The sequence below is a fragment of the Protopterus annectens genome, chromosome 5.part0 (genome assembly GCF_019279795.1).
Source record: "Protopterus annectens isolate FY-2018-M chromosome 5.part0, PAN1.0, whole genome shotgun sequence".
NCBI classification, from domain to species: domain Eukaryota; kingdom Metazoa; phylum Chordata; order Ceratodontiformes; family Protopteridae; genus Protopterus; species Protopterus annectens.
The window spans coordinates 598,705,443-598,722,988 of record NC_056735.1 but is presented as its reverse complement, the minus strand read 5'-3'; positions in this window follow the sequence as shown (position 1 = coordinate 598,722,988).

Genomic DNA, 17,546 nt, shown 5'->3' with positions numbered 1-17,546 from the left:
AAGAATTAAAAACAACAATGCTACCTGGCTTACTCATCCCATAAAACAACTGGTGTCTAAAAGAGAGAAATGCTGAAAGCTTTGGCAAAAAAAAAAAAAGACCCCCATACCTCCTACAATTCAAGTAACTTCATAATCAAGCAAAACGTGCAGTAGTAAAAGACAAAAAACAATTCTGTCTAACCAGAAATGCCATAAACAAAACCCTAAGAAATTCTGGAATACAATCTCAACCCTACTTAACCCAGGATTCAGTAACAACCCCTGTCCTGACCCAGACAAATCCCCCACAGAAGTTGCCACAATATTCAACTCACATTTTAAAGACTCCATTGCTAAACTTACAGGAAACTTCCCTCAAATAACTATCACAACACACTCACCAAATATAAACTCCATGCCAAACTTCACCTTCTCCCCATCCCTACCTCAATTCTCTTGAAACTACTCCTTAAACTCAAACCATGTACTAATGCACCTGATAACCTACGCCCAACATACCTGCAGATGCCAACAAAGTCTATAGCTTATCCATTTAGCATACTTATCAATAGATCTCTGCAAAAACAGTAAGTACCCACTATCTGGAAAAAAGCTTATATTCTCCCACTACATAAAGGTGGTCAAAACATAGAGTTCACGAATTTCTGACCCATAGCAGCCCTTTCCTCTCTATCCAATATTCTAGAAAAAATGTGTCCACAGTCAATTCCTAAAGCACCTCCTAGACAATAAAATCTTGTCCACCACCCAACACGGTTTCAGACCTAGGCACAGTACCACCACTGCCCTCATATTCATTGTTGGACACTGTAAACCATGCAAGTGATACAGGGAAAACTGTGTCCTCTTTATTCCCTGACTTGTCAAATGCATTTGATAACATCTCACATACCCTACTACTCGCTAAACTATCTAACCTAGGAATCTCACCCCCTACCTTAGATTGGTTCTCTAACTACCTTACAAATAGACAACAAGCAACAAAATGGGACCAGTACTTTTTACCTTATCTCCTAATATTAACAGCAGTGCCCCATGGCTCTATACTTGGAACCTATTTTTCAGCATATTTGTTAATGACTTCCACTCTTCCCTCACTTATTCAATACACAGATGATTCCACCATCATCTGCTCTACCTACTCCACCAGTTGTTGTTGTTGTGTCTTTTGGCTTTTCCCGGTTAGGGGTCGCCACAACGGAACTCCGGTCCGCTAATGATTGGCAGTTGATTGTTACATGCCGAGTTGCCAGCCCTGATGCACAACCTTCAACGAAGGTACGCCCATTCACGCATGTCTCCATGCAGAAGACGGTCTAGCTGAGAATCGAACCGGACAGCGTCTTACTGTGAGGCAACAACGCTACCAAAGCACCACCACCAGTGAACTCTAAAAACTAACTCAAATTGCCTTCTCATCTACAGAAACATGGATGAGCAACAATCACCTAGCCCTAAATGCTAACAAAACCAAACTCCTTCTATTCATCCCTAAAAGATCCACCCCCATAAACAGGTCAGTATTTACTATTCAGCCTCAGAACAGCATTGTCACCAAAGTAGTGCCCCACACTAAACTCCTTGGAGTTACTATTAGTGAAAATCTTTCCATTGACCTTCATATCCTAAACAACATCAGAAAAACCCAACAAAAGTTATTGCTTAAGAGACACATAACTTCCCTCAACCACTCAGCAAAAAAAAAAAAAAAAACCCTAGCATCCTCCTTTCTTTTACCATCTCTACTATATGGTGCCTCCCTGCTCACAGGAATTCAACTCTCAATAAAAAACAAACTCAAATCTTGTTACAATAAAGTAGCAAAGTTTATCAACAATGCTACACATACCTCCCATCACTGTATATTCCTTCAAAAACTTAATTGGCTCAAACTACCTCACTTCCTAACTTACCTACAATTCACCACTGCACATAAAATCATAACTAAACCAGCAGAGTGCCCATCCCTAGGCTCACTAATGTCCCCCTAGAGCCCTGCTAGATATCTCAGATCAGAAAATAAACGTCTTCTAAAGGTAGAATTACCCAACCTTACATCTGGCCGAGCTCTTTACTCCATTGCTATAGCAAAGGTGTGGGATTCCCTACCCACCACATTCAGAACCACTTCTAACCACATCATTTTCAAGAAGTCTCTGCAATAGTACTTCTCCAAACTATGGCTCTGTACATGCTCAAATAATTCTTCCAGCATTACATGAAACTAGAAACCTGTTCTAACAACTTTAAAACGTATCTATCTAGCTTCACTTAATTTAACTCTTCTCACTCTCAGTTTTATATATCCTCAGCTGTTTGTCTTTTCCAGGTTAGGGGTCGCCACAGCAGAACTCCAGTCTGCTAATGATTGGCAGTAGATTTTTTATGGTGCCGAGTTGCCAGCCCAATGTCCAACCTTCAGCAAAGACACGCCTATTCATGCATGTCTTTCGGAGGCCACTCGACCGCGGAGAGGACATGCAGACTCCACACAGAAGGCACTCCAGCTATGAATCGAACAGGAGAACCTCTTGCTGTGAGGCAACAATGCTACCGCTGTACCACCATGGCACTGTACAAGATGAAATTTAAAGAAAAGAAAGCCACATTATAATTGTATAACAACATGTATATATTTATATATATAAGGAGGTAATAGTCCTTGGTCTTCGTGGTACTTTTCTGCTTTGGTCTCCAGTGGTTCTTACACCATGTATATATTTACCTGGATATAAATCATTGTTATTTTTGTATTTTGTATAATGTTGCTTGATAGTAACATGAACCTATTAACAGCTGTTATGTAACTTTATCTCATCAATGTATATGTAATATGTGGAACTTTTCTCCCCAAGCCTCCACTGAAAATGGGGATTCCTAGGCCCAGTGGACTATCCCCGAAAATAAATGCAAATAAATAAATAAATAAATAAATAATAAAATAAATTATCCTTCTTCCATGACTCCCACACCTTAAATAAAATTTTGCATCTTTAAAGCCCTTCAAGTTTTCTTCAACATTTTGCTTGATTGATACTCCAGTTAGAGCTTTTGGACCTAGAATACATTGCAACAAATATCATATACACAGTCCTTGAAACAAAAGAAATTTGATAACAATTCACTTTGGTAAATATCTATATTCCCATGCCATGCATACACAACTTTAAAAGCATAAAATCTAAAAACAAACAACCCATACCACAAGGTCTGCTTTCTTATCTTGTCGAGAACGAGCATGCCAATGAATGGGAAAATATAATAATAAATGCTAATTTCTATTTTACCTATATTTGCTTCCTGCTGCAATCATCATGCCTTACAATTAACATCTACAGAAGAATTCCAGAAAAGATTTTTGTGGAACAGATTGACATTTTAAAGATCCACAGCTAAACACCGAAAAAAATTCTGCAAATCAATCCTTCTATGTGAAGTGCACACTGAAATTAAATGAACAAACAAATGAATAAAGAGTTCTCAGTAAACCCTAAATATACTGCACAACAGACTAGACTTAAAATGCCCACTATACTACATTTTCAATACTTACAGACTACAGATGTACAATTATGAAAGGTTCTGTGATGAACAGACATAATATGACAAAAACTATGTGGACTCTTCACAGATGGCTAACATTAAAAAAATAATAATAAAAAGGCAGCACAGATGGCAATGTACTGAACAGCCATCGACTATTTACAGTACATACCTTGTATATTCCAGACTACTGAAGCTGGCATAAGAGTAGAAAAATCTGTCTATACAATGGCATTATTCATAAAAGGTGAGACATTTTTTCTTTTAATAATATCATTCTGTAATAGCAATATTCCACTCCTGCGTGTGGGTAATGTAGGATTTACCCATACCTTGATGTGGACTATTGCTAAAGTAATTGAAGCAAGCATGCTTTTAGTACATTATTGCAAACAGGTGTAAAATACATGTCAATATATAAGGGCAGTATTCTGTTTTTAACTGATTTTATTATGCATATAACTGGTGTTTATAAAGGATACTAACTGAAGTCCTAAAGTGCTTTCACTGCAGTATTGCAATCAAAAGATATGCCACTGTATAAATGCAGTATGCTGCTTTTAACTGATTTTATTAGCTATATAAACCACATATTAGCTATATAAAGGTTGGTTTCAGTACAATATTGGAAACAAATGCATATCAGGCACAAATATGACTTGTCTTATTATTTATGTTAGTATAGCAGAGTACTCAATGCAAACCCTCACCAAGACTTGATAGCAATACACTCATCCTACCAAGTATGCATAATCACTTCCCATATCATTGTTCCCATGTATGCATAAGCAATTCCCATACATTCAATAAATAATCAATAATTATTCATAAAAAAACAATTGTTTTACAATAATAAATTGAATGCTTTCTAACATTATGTGTGAATTTGTTGTATGTATTTTCTCTTTGTTTCCCCATTTTTTCTTTTTCTTATTTTAATTATGTATTCCTTTGTCCTTTATTTTCTTTCTTTGCCATTTTTGTTCCTTTTTTTTTTTTTACAGATCCAAATTCCTCTGGAACAGCCCAATCTTGTACCTCCCAGGTTAGGGACTATTCACCCTCTGCTTGTACAGGGATATCTTCACAGCTTTGGTATGTTGGCACTGATCCTGTAGGCAGCTGGCATGTGGCAGTTTGGAAGCCTCACTGAACCGGGGCTTTGGGACTTGGTTGAGGATGTGGTAGAACAGGTTATGGACAGATGTCTTTAGCAAAGTGAGGCTTCTTTTCAGTGGATGGAAGACTTGCTGCTGTAGTCAGAGCCAACCACCATGCCACCGCAGGCCTTTACCCCCTCAACATCAGAGTCCTCCACTGCAGCACCATCTAGCAGTGGAAACATTTGAGGCCTTGGGGACTGGGGATTGTTGTTGGGCACCACTCCTCATTACCCCATTCTTTCCCTTATCCTCTGTCTCTCCTACACCCTCTTACCTACTTCCCACCTCCACTGCCCTCTCATACAAAAACATTTTTTAAAATAGGGGTGTTTATCCTGACAAAACATAGTACCCCTCCTCTCCCAGCTCCTCCAGCACAACCCTCTTTATATGTGCCTGCTGAGTTTCCCTCTGTGTGTTTGCTCCTTTTTTCAGTCTTTCCTGTCTCTCCCTTCCAACACTTTAATGAAAACATCAGGGTGTCCACATGTGGATACTCCTCTATAAAAGATAATAAATCCCTTTATTTTTTAACTATTAATAACAAAAGCTGCTAAGTCTATCACTTTCCCTAAGTCTTTCAAGCACGACTGCACATTGGCTCATTCATCCTCAGTATCTGAGTACATATGGTCAAACAAATCCCAACGCTTTCATGCGGTTCTTTGTATATATTTAATGCTTTACTTCAAGTACTTTACACTTTTACCTGTGTAGGCGTGTTTATCAAAAATTCCTTTGCATTTCTTTAGTCAGTTAGAATAACTTCCTCTTAGTTTGTTTGCATGTGTGTGTAGTAGCACTCTTTCTGGATAACTGCTACACAGTTGCATAATCCAGGACTATGAATTCCTCCTGATGTTTGCAGTGGGACAGATAGTTGAGAAGAAGCTAAAGATATGGAAAGAATCCAACTGGGGATTCCTAGACATGGTGGAAGCATATGACAAGGTCCAAAGGAATCCAAATTGGACAGTCTTGCAGTGTTTCAAAGTCCCAGAAACACTGGTAGAAATAGTGCAAGCTATGTACAAGGACCCAATGACAAAAGTATGAATGGTGTTCCAACTCACAGAGGGGGATTCCAGTGGGAGTGGGTTGCACTGCTGTTCATACTTGTTATGGGCTACATTAATTAACAGGTTAGAGGGGACAGAGCAACAAAACTGCTATATGTAGACAATGTGGCATTACAAGCAGACTCTAAAGAGAGACTTCAGTTTTGCATTCTATTTCTCTGTCATTTGCTGAAGAGACACAATGAAACTGAGTACAGGCAAGACAGTTGTCATGGCAGCAACCGGGGAAATTCAGAAGAAGCTGAAAATTGAGACAGAAGGGAAAATAGTGCAACAAATTAATAGCTTCATTTTATATGGGGATGGTAGAGGAGAAGGGAATTCTGAATGAGGAGGTTAAAGCTAGAATCAGAGGGGCTACAGCTATCCAGAATATCAGGGTCAGTGTGTAAGCAGAAATGTAAGGTGCACAAAACAGTGGAGTGACCAGTAATACTGCAGAAGCTTGGGCAGGGAAAGCAGAGCAATTGGGGGAGCAAGAAGTGGTACAGATTAAGTTCTTGAGATGGGTGGTAAGACATACACTATTGGGTAGATGAAGAACTGAGGACATCAGAACAGAAGCCAAATTAGTTCCAATTGCAGAGGAGTCAAACAGAAAAGATTACTATGATTCAGGCAGATGTGCAGTAAAGCAGAAGATTTGTTAAAGAAGACTGGGGAAAAACAGGAAGAAGACAAGAGGAAATGAGGGCATCCAGAAAAGAGATGCATGAAGACCTGTGATGTCAGACATGACTGTCAAAGAAGATAGGAGAGAGTCATTTACTTGACAAGGATGGTGACTGATAATGTGATACCCCAACCTCATGAAGAAAATGGGAAAATGTGGGTTAATGATGATGATTTTGCTGCTAAGGTTACCACCTCCTAAGTTTGAGTTAATACTTGAACTGTTCTAGATTTTAGGGGAAGTAATAAAGTGACCATGTAGTTATTTTTTAAGGCAAAGATGGATTTGGGATTAGTTTACATTTGAATTCATGCCATTTGTTTATGCATAAATTATTGTAAGAAGACATGTAATTCATCTCTAGGCAGTCCATCTTTCTTAGAGAATGGTGTATACAAGCTTAACTCTTAAACTAAGTTCAAAATCCCCATACTTCCATTATTACTTATCTTGTTTTAAACCTTTTAAGGTGTATGGAAAGGAAGGTTATGAGAGCCTTCACAACATTGCTCTTTGGATGCTTTTAAGCTTTCATATTCCTTAACTAAATGCAGGCTGTTTGTTGCAAATGTAAGGAATGAAAACAGAATACTCAACTTAATGAGGCTGTATTACCAAATGTGTGTGTGTGTGTGTGTGTGTGTGTGTGTGTGTTGGAGGGATATAAGCTAATTTTGAGGTTGTAGTATCTCACAATATTACAATATTTTGCTTAATCCAAGATAAAGCCTCTATATTTATATCTATATCTGTCTATGTATATAGATGCACACACACACACACACACACACACACACACACACACATATATATATATATATATATATATATACACATATATATATATATATATATATATATATATATATATATATATATAATAGCAAAGTTATGTAGGAATGCTGGCTCACATTTGAGGGTGTAGTGAGGCAATGGTTACATGCAGATGCACTTAAATTGCCTTTTTGCCATGAAGTTTGGAATTTAGTATTTACTAAATTAAATCTGTTTTATTGTTTTGCTGTACTGTGGATAACGATTTTGGTTCTCCATATTCTGATAGTTAGCCTAAAAAAAAAAAGTATATATATATATATATATATATATATATATATATATATTTTTTTATTATTTTTTTTTTTAACGTGTGTGTGTATTTAAAAACTGCTTTGTGAAGCAGTTCATTTACAATTTTCCTGTTTTGTCTTTCTATTCATTGTTATACATATCACAAATTTCATAGCATCAGAAGTAATTATAAACAAGTCATTTCATCTTTGTATGAGAAATGGTGTAGTTACAATTAGCAGGAAACTTGTCTCTCAAGGATAATTTATCCAAGAACAGGAACCGGTAGATCTAGAAATTCAATGCATTTTTGACTGCCAGTGGTATATACAAGAAGCCTGAGAATGGCACAGTGTCTTATATCTTCATATGTTGCAAGAGAAGAACCCCTGAACATTTATGTTACATTTTAATTTTAAGTGTGGGAAGGGGGAGGGGACAGAAAATACTACTGTGGTGAGACAGATTATCTGAGAATGACTTCCCATGAGGGTACAAGGACCCACAGAGTCACTAGATACTTTTGCTAAGGAACAAAAAGAAAATTGAGACAAAGACTGAATTTGGTGATATATATGATTAATTAATGTGAAACAAAAAAATGGGCCAGCTTCCAAAGGACTTGCTCTCATGGTAACTGACTTACTCCATTGTAAGGCCTAGCTATAACAAAGGCTCACAGTGGAGTTAGCCATTTACACCAAGAGGAGTTCCTTTGGAATTGGGACCAGAGTGTGGTATCACAAATGATCATTTGGTGGAGAGATTGTTGAGGGAATCAGATCTGATGTTAAACTGACATGTGCAGAATAAGGAAGGTGCTTTATCAAGGTTAAAAGGGCACTGAGAACAGAGTGAAATGTATAAAATCTGTGAACAAAGAAAATCAGTTTGAATAAAAGTAGAATAATATAAGTATTGACGGCTATGAAAAGCTAGAGAAATATGCCCTTGGTAAGTTCTGCAAAAGGTGAGGCAAGAAACCTGATAGAATGAAACATGACTTGGTTAATAATATGTACAGAGGCTGTGAAAAGAGAAATCACTTTGCTAAGTGTGTAGCATTAAAGAAATCTGTTTCACATTTGAAAAAAAAATGAGGTGTTTCTGGTCATATTTGTTGTCAATGTGTACACTGTGCATGAAAGAAAGTAATCTAAAGGCATCACTGTATAAATTGCTTACTAGTACTGGTCATTATGAAAATCTACTTTATCAGAAAGCATTTGCATTTGAATATACAAATCAGAAAGTGTTTCACATCCTTGAAATAACTGGTAATTCTGTGTTGTTTCATTTGACTTGGTAGAGGCAAGGCACATAGGAAAGAATTCCTTTTTTTTTGCATATTTTGCCTCCCATTGCCTGCTAGTCTTTAGGCCCTCTCAGACAATCACTGGAGCAAGGGTTGACTATAAAGATGCCATCATTTGGCAAACAATCAGGGTTGGTTAGGGCATTTACCTAGTGTATGTGGCCTTACTCCCCCACATACATTGAGGTTTGGCTTGTGGAGGAATGTAATGAGGTGTTCATGCTGGCCATCCCTCACATTTGCAAGGGGCATTGCCAGCAAGAGACCCATACTTCCCATCATCAAGCATGGTTTCCAGCAGAAAAAAATCACACTACCCTGCAGCACTGACCCCCCCCCCCCAGGAGATGTTCTGCAGGCCCTTCCTCTTCACTCCATTCCCTCCTTCCCTACCTGGTTCCCCCAGTTCTAGAGACACTAAGTAATCCCTGATAATGAATTCAGAGAAACATCAGTGTGTGCCACAAAGCCAGACGTGAAAAGAAATCATAGTGTGAATGCAAAACTGCATAATGAATCTGCTCATTTTGTGCAGAGTAATGACTTGTTTAAAGAGCTCAAAGATTTAAGAATGGTTTGTATTGTTCTCCATGAGTTCCTCATATTCAGATAGACAACTCATTGCTGCAAGTACTGTATGCTCTAAGAAAATTTACAGTACATTTTCGAGATAGTATCAAGAAAGTCTTGAAATTAATGAAATACATGGGTATCTTACTGGCTCAGCTAGAATATTGAGCCTTGCTAATTGCTACGGCTTCTAACATATATATATATATATATATATATATATATATATATATATATATATATATATATATATACCATTCATGGTAAACCTACAAAATGGGTAGACAGAATGATTGTTGCTCTGAGATCAGATACATTTTTCTATTTATATCAAGCCACAAAATTTGAACAGAGCTATAAAAACAGAGAACACCATTCACCTTATAAAACTGACATCTTCCATGCCAGAAACAAAGTACTTTCAATGCTTAGTGCTACTTAGATATTTTAGAAAATTAGACTTACTGCAAAGTATCCTCAGCTGTATGAATTTATTTCACCTGTAGGGACATACAGAATTATCAGACTTTCATATATTACTTTTTAGCACCTACATTATTTCAGCAAGTTGTTGAACATATGATCACTTGGCTTTATGGTACTAATAGCTGATGACATACTAATGTGGGGTTATATCAGTGGTGAATGACAGAATGCAGAATTACTGAAGAGCTGCAGATGGACTAACATCAAGCTAAGTATAAAATTAGATAGAGTAAGAGCATTGAGATGTATGGAGCATATCATAACATCTAGAAGCCTGAAACCAGACCATGAGATAGTCAGCAGTACTATAAATGCCTCTTCAGAGGATTAGCATACCCTTGCAAGATTTCTTAGTTTATTTTATTTATTTTGAATGTGTTAACCAGGCTAGAACACTGATCCCATTGGACCCATTACAGTCTCAGCCGGGGAAAACACAATAGATACATGACATTATATACAGAGAGAATGACAAAATGCAATATATACATATATTATATACAAAGTGAATATCATAATGGGATTGAGGGTATAAAGGCAATAGATATATACTGCTATATGCAGAGTGACTGAAACAAACACAGTATATACATACATTAAATCTAGAGTGGTATAAGAGCTGGCATACTGAAAGAATCACAATCAAAAATAGAGTCAGAGCAAGTTATGCAGACAGAAGAAGGGAGTGAAGAGGTTAAGTTATATGACCAGAGAGATAAGCAGCTGCATTTTCCTGAGTCTTGAAATGTGCTTTTATTTGTGAACAGAAAATGGGGTAAGAGGAATGATCTTTAAGAAAAAAATATAGAGATTGCAATTGGTTGGTACCGAGGACTGAGAAAGTATGGTCTGTGCAGTGAAGCCTAGTTTGGAGGAGAGGACATGAGTGGTTAAAATGTCTATGTTTGTACATTGGTTCATCTCTGAATAGTCTGGAAGCTATTGGATGAAAGGCATCATTCTTGATAAATTTAAATTAAGTTTAAATAGTTGAGAGGCAAGTAGGAAGTCAGTACATTATTTCACAGGTTGCCAGTTAGCTTTTTCAATGATTTTTCAGTGGTGTTCATTTCCTTGGGATTGAGTGATAAATTTGCAGATAGCATTTAGAAGGGACTGAATGGTGGACATATATTTTTTATAGAAACCATAGCAATTAACAGGCGACAATATTCTGGCTGAGGTAGTAAGATTACTTTATCTATGGCATTTCTGCAGGGTCTGGATAGAAAATTTATTTTACTTATTTTACATTAGTTTACCGGAAAGTCCATCTGGACAAAAAGTCCATTTTTAGCGGAAGCCAGGGGGAAAAGTGTTGTACATCTCTTGCATTCAAATGAGATGCTAAGGCACTGTAATGGGTTGAAAGTTGTTTATTGTACATTGACACATCAGGAGTTGTAACTGGAACATATACTTAAGCTAACTGACTGACTCATTACTTCAAACACACTTGCATATGCATTTCCATTCATGCCTGCATTCACTCTGACTGACTATACAAAATGGCACTGATCTTGCATGTGCTCAGTAACTTATATGCATGTGCCATCTAGGTACAGTGGCTGACTAGGTACAATACACACAGTGATCTACATCCTCCCTATTTTATTTGTTTGACATGTAATAGGAGAACAAGATATTTTTAACAAGCTAGATATCACATCAATATATAACAACAAATAAATACAAGTCCAAGTCTCTGTGTATTTTGGACTGGGTCTGGAAAGTTTACCTGATCTGGTCACATAAAAACTTTGACTGGGTTTAGCAACAGGAACAGTCTCCAGGGATTTATTCTCAACTGGAACTTCAGGGATTACATCAGGATTACTTGAAAAAAGTACACTTTCCTCTGCAATTCGGAGAGGTGTAGAGTTGCTCTGAGAAATAGAGTCTCTGGAACAGGCAATCTGCTGCATCACTGGTTCAGAGACTAGTAATAAGTGTCTTTGATTCCTCCTAAAATCCATTCCATGAGATTGTATGATGTAATATCTCAGTTCCTTGCCTTAATGATCTAAGAGTTTTGCTGGACTTCTCATAGTACAACTTTTGTGACTGATGTTTTCTAGAAAGTTGAGCCTTGACCATTCTGTGTTCTTTATATTTGGTACTAACAATTGTTTACTGATCAGTAAAGTTGCTCTCATTTGTCTGCACCTTAATCTCTGAGCAGGTGAACCAAGCAAATTATCTTGAGGAATGTTTCTGAGATTAAGCAGGTTAAGAAAAACATCAGTACCATCTCTCTCTTGGATTTCTGCAATAAATGTTTTGCACTTTGAACTGCATGCTTAGCTAATTCATTGTACTGTGGATACTCAGGACTACTAGTAACATGGATAAAGTCCCAAGACTCAGCAAAGTTCTTGAACTGCTGACTTGTAAACTGTGCACCATTGTCAGATACAACTTTGTTTGGGCTACCATGGACAGAAAAATGTCTCTTCAATTTCATAATGACATTGCTGGACATTAAGTTAGAAAGAAGGTCAATTTCAAACCAATTTGAATAAGAGCCTACTAACACTAAATAATGCTGACTATTCCATTCGAAAATATCAGTAGCAATTGTCGACCCTGGTAATTCAGGAATCTGGTTTAGCTGAAGTGGTTCTTTTTGTTGGTGCAATTTAGTACTATTGCAAATGGAGCATGCTAGAGTTTCCTTCTCTATATCTTTTAACATAGAAGGTCAACATACTATGTCTCTTGCTCTTCTTTTCATTGAATCAGTACCCGGGTGACCATGATGTAAAATTTTGATATATTCCTGTTGTAATGCTGAAGGGATTACCACTTTAGGACCATTATGATGATCCCATCTTCTATCATGAGCTCGTCTTGGTAAGGAAAATGCTTCTGTATGTCAAGTGGTAAACTGATTTGTTGTGCTGGCCATTCGTGACTGATAACACGTTTCATCTTCTGGAGAATTGGGTCTGAAGCTGTATGAGTTCTGAGTTTATCAAGACATGATGAGGAAAATTTTCTGACTTCCATGACTTCAAAGTCTGCTTTCTCATTTTCATGCTGTTCTGTTGTTTGTCTGGGTGCTTTTAACAAAGCATTAGCAAGGTAGAAATATTTGCCTTTTGTATAGACAATATTGAAATTGTACTTTTGCAATTTTAACATCATGCGTTGCAGGCATGCTTGGGCTGTATGTATTGTTTTTTTCAGAACTGTCACTAGAGATTGGTGATCAGTCTCTGTATGAACAGGTTTTCTGTAAATATAATCATTAAACTTCAAACATGCAAACACTACTGCCAAAAGTTATTTTTCAATTTGTGCATTCTACATTTCAGTTCGGGTTAAAGTTCTGGATGCATAGGCAGCTGGTATACCTTCTTAAAGACATGCTGCACCAAGACCATACTTTGAAGCATCACACGTAAGAGTTACAGGTTTGTGAACATCATACTATCTCAGTGTGAGTGGACTGTCAATTTTCTGTTTCAGAACATCAAATGCTTTTTGGTGTTGTTCCATCCAGAACCAGTTGACATTTTGCATGTCACCTCACTTAACAGTGCTGAAAGTTCACTCAGGTATGGGATGAACTTTCCTAAACAGTTGATCATACCAAGAAAACATTGTAAAGATGTGACATTGTCTGGAAGTGGCATCTCAAGAATTGCTGCTTGCTTATACGAATCTGGTTGTAAGCCAGAATGGGTAAACAAATAACCCACACAAGTAATTTCTTTCAGTTTGAATTTATACTTCATGTGCATATTCTAGAACTTTCCTGAGATTTCTGTCACGTTTGTCTTCACCATTGCCCCCTACAGTAATGTCATCTATTATGATAGCACATGGATAACCAGAAAAAAATTTGTTCCATCACATGTTGAAATACTTCACTGACAGAATTTATCTCAAATGGCATTCTCAAGAATCGATATCTACCAAATGGTGTACTGAAAGTGGTTAATAGTGAAGATTTGTGATCTAGTGAAATTTGCCAAAATGAAGTTTTTGCATCTACGACTGATAAAACAGTGGCATTGGGAATGAAAACGGCTACTTCTTATACTGTGAGCATTGGATGATGAGGATGTTTAAATGCTTTGTTTAAGTCTCTCGGATCAATACATATTCGAATATCATCTGACCATTTCTTATGAGCTACAACCATGGAGAATACCCATTCAGTTGGTTCTTTTACTTGAGTAATTGCACCTAAATTCACCATTTTGTCAAGTTCTGCTTTTACATTGTTCTGCATTGCTACCAGAACCTTACTTGCTAGTCTGACAACTGGGTTTACTAAATGGTTTAACTTCATGGACTATGTGACTGGAAGTTCACCAAGCTCGTCTTTGAAAATATCAACATATTCACTAAAAATATTCTGTGTAAAACTATCATTGTTGTTGTTCAGACTTATATGGTGGACCCCTTTATTAAATGAAATCAGTCCCATTCTCAAACTGTCTTTGAGGCCTAACAGTGACTGCACATGTCTTTTAACTATGTAAAACTGCAAGTCATAGCTGTTCCCAACAGAATGGCATGTGAGAACTACTGCACCATCAGTCTGAATCTCTTCAACACCATAAGAAACTAGTTTTGCTCACTTTGCTGAATCAAGTTTCTCACCAGCTTTTACTCTGGCAAGCATTTGTGCTGATATAACATTGCACTTGGATCCAGTGTCTACTTTAAGCTCTACATGTTTCCCATTAATTCATACAGTACAAAATATTTCACTCTTTGCTGCCAACCAATAATCTACTGTGTTAACTGTTTCATCAATCACAGAGACACCATCAATATAGAAAGTTTGTTCACAGTTCTCCATCTGATCTACATGCTTCTTTGGATACTCTCTTTTACAAAAGTATGCACCAGTTTAGACTTGCAAAGCCTTTTGAAATGATTCCACTTTTTACATTTATGACAATGCTGACCGAAAGCTAAGCACGTCTCTCATTTGGGTTCATGACTGCCTCCACAATTATGACAATTAACAATAAGGTTGTTTGTTGAGGTCCCATTCAGTTTATAGTTAGGGTTAGAAGATGCAATACCCTTTGATTTATATTTCTGTTTCATCTTAGCTTTACATTGTACACTATCAACATTCGCACTGGCAAACACTGCATGCACGTTTTTCTTATTCGTAAGCATATTCCCATACTTTTCTGTAAGCTCATATATTTGAAAAATCTCTATGGCTTTTCTCAGCATTAAATCACTGTCACAAAGCAAAATCTTTCTCACTGCATCATCATTAACACCACACACAAGCCTGTCTTTAATCAACTCATCTTGTAAATCACCAGATCTTCACATTTTTGCTTTATTTCTTAAGCTGGTGATATATGCTGCCATAGTTTCACCAGGCTTTTGATTTCTTATGCAAAACATGTGCCTTTCCATTGTAATATTCATTTGAGGGTTACACATTTCTCTAAATTTATGTTTTAAGCAGTCAGGGTCTTCCTGCATTTCAGCCTGTATCATAATATGGCGGTTCTCTCCTTCCACCTCCCCTGCATACATAGCAGGTGCATACAGAAATGAATGTTCCCTTTCAATGATTTTCAAGCCAGCTAATTTAAGAAGTATAAATGCTCTTGTACATGTGTCTTTATCAGAAAATGCAGCCTGTATGAAAATATATTCTTGCTCAAACACTTGCCAATTCTCAGCAATATTATTATCAAACACCAGCAGTTCAGGTCTGTGAAATCCCTCTTCCATAACCACAACATTCATATAAATATAAGCCTAGACCAGGTACTTGTAATTATGCTCAACTGCAAAACAATCTCCATATAAAGGCTTCACTTTAACACCGCAAACATTCTGGACACTTTGGATACTTCTAAAAGTTTTAGTTAAGGCAAAAAAAAAATGTGGTCATTTTAACCTTGTTATACATTTTAACACTTCAGAAATTATTTCAAACATGATTGTATTTATTTTGAATACTTTTATCAGTATCTCACAATTTTATACATTTCATTTATCTCTGTAATTATTTTGGACATTTTGAATGCTTCACCAAATAAGTGGTGACTGAAAAATAATTTAAACAAGTTTAAGTACCTTTGAATAATTGCTGACCTGTTTGCAAGTTGGCTCCTGTATATTCCTCCACTGATTTGCGAGTTGCTTCAACTTTGGATCCCACTTCTGACACCATGTCGCACGTCTCTTGCATTCAAATCAGATGCTGAGACATTGTGAAGGGTTCAAGTTGTTTATTGTACATAAACACATCAAGAGTTGTAACTAGAACATATACTTTAACTGACTCATTACTTCAAACATGCTCACATGTGGATCTCCATTCATGCCTGTATTCACTCTAACTGACAATACAAAATGGCACTAATTTTGCATGTGCTCAGTAACTTATGTGCACATGCTGTCTAGCTACAGTGGCTGACTAGGTACAATACACACAATGCTCTACAAAAAGCTCCATATAATGCAATTACAATCAAAGAATTACATAAAACAACAGATTTTGATTACACAATACACGAGAGTCACATGTAAATTAAAATCTTGACTCAGAAACATTGAAAATATAACTATTACAGAGGTGCATTTCCAGGTATATGCTAATGGAGGGTGCATGCAGCAAAACCAGAAAAACATACATTATTAAAAACTATTTCAGGTTACCAGTTTAGTAATAAAGCTGTTAAAAAATAGACTTTCTTGTCTTAATGTAGAGACAGTGAAATAATGCAAAATATTGCAGAAATTAATTGGTATTTGCATATAGATGAACATGCAGCAAAAACAGAAAAAATGTACAGATATTTTTTTACATTTCCAGTGGAGAGATATACTGAGCTATATTTATATAATCACTATTTCAAAAATAAAGGAGTACAATGAACACAGAGCAGGGTTACAAAAAGAAGAAAAGGTTTACAAATTAGATTGGCTGAGCTGGGTAAGCTAGTAACTGTCTTGGGTCTGTGCACAAGCACATCCATTTAGTTGTAAAGTGGTGTTTGAGTAATTTTTTTAAAAGTTAAATGTGTTAGTAATAGATCTTATGTTTAGTGGTAAGGAATTCCAAATTTTTGTACACAATTAGTGTAAAGGGAATCACCTGCAGCATTTTTATTTTTGGTTATGTTTAATAATGTTTTGTTAGTGGAGCATAATATCCAGTTGTTTGAGTAGAGATTGAGTAGTTTTTTGAGGGCTGGAGTTTTTTCAGGTTTGCTAATAATTTGATGGGCCATAGCAAGTTCGTTGAAGGCCAGTAGATTTGGGAATTCTAGCCATGAGAGCTGTTTAAGGGCCAGGCAGTAATGGGATCTGTAAGTTGATTCCATAGCAAACTTTGCAATTTTATTATAGCAAGTTTATAGTTTTTTTTTTAGATTTTCTTAGGTTTGTTAGGATGGGGGATACATATAGGAGGGTTGAGATTAGGTGAGTTCTTGCAATAGTAGCCTTTGCATTATTAGTTAGGTAATGCTTGGTCCTGTAAAGTATTCCAAGTTTTTCTGTACTTTTTTATTGTCTGAGCTATGTGTATGTCAGATTTCATGTCATGATCTATTACTACCCGAAGGAGCTTTGTTTGGGTTACAGGTGTAATAACGGTTTTGTTTGAAGAAGATATGTTGAATGGTGGGCATGGGTCTGGGGCTCTT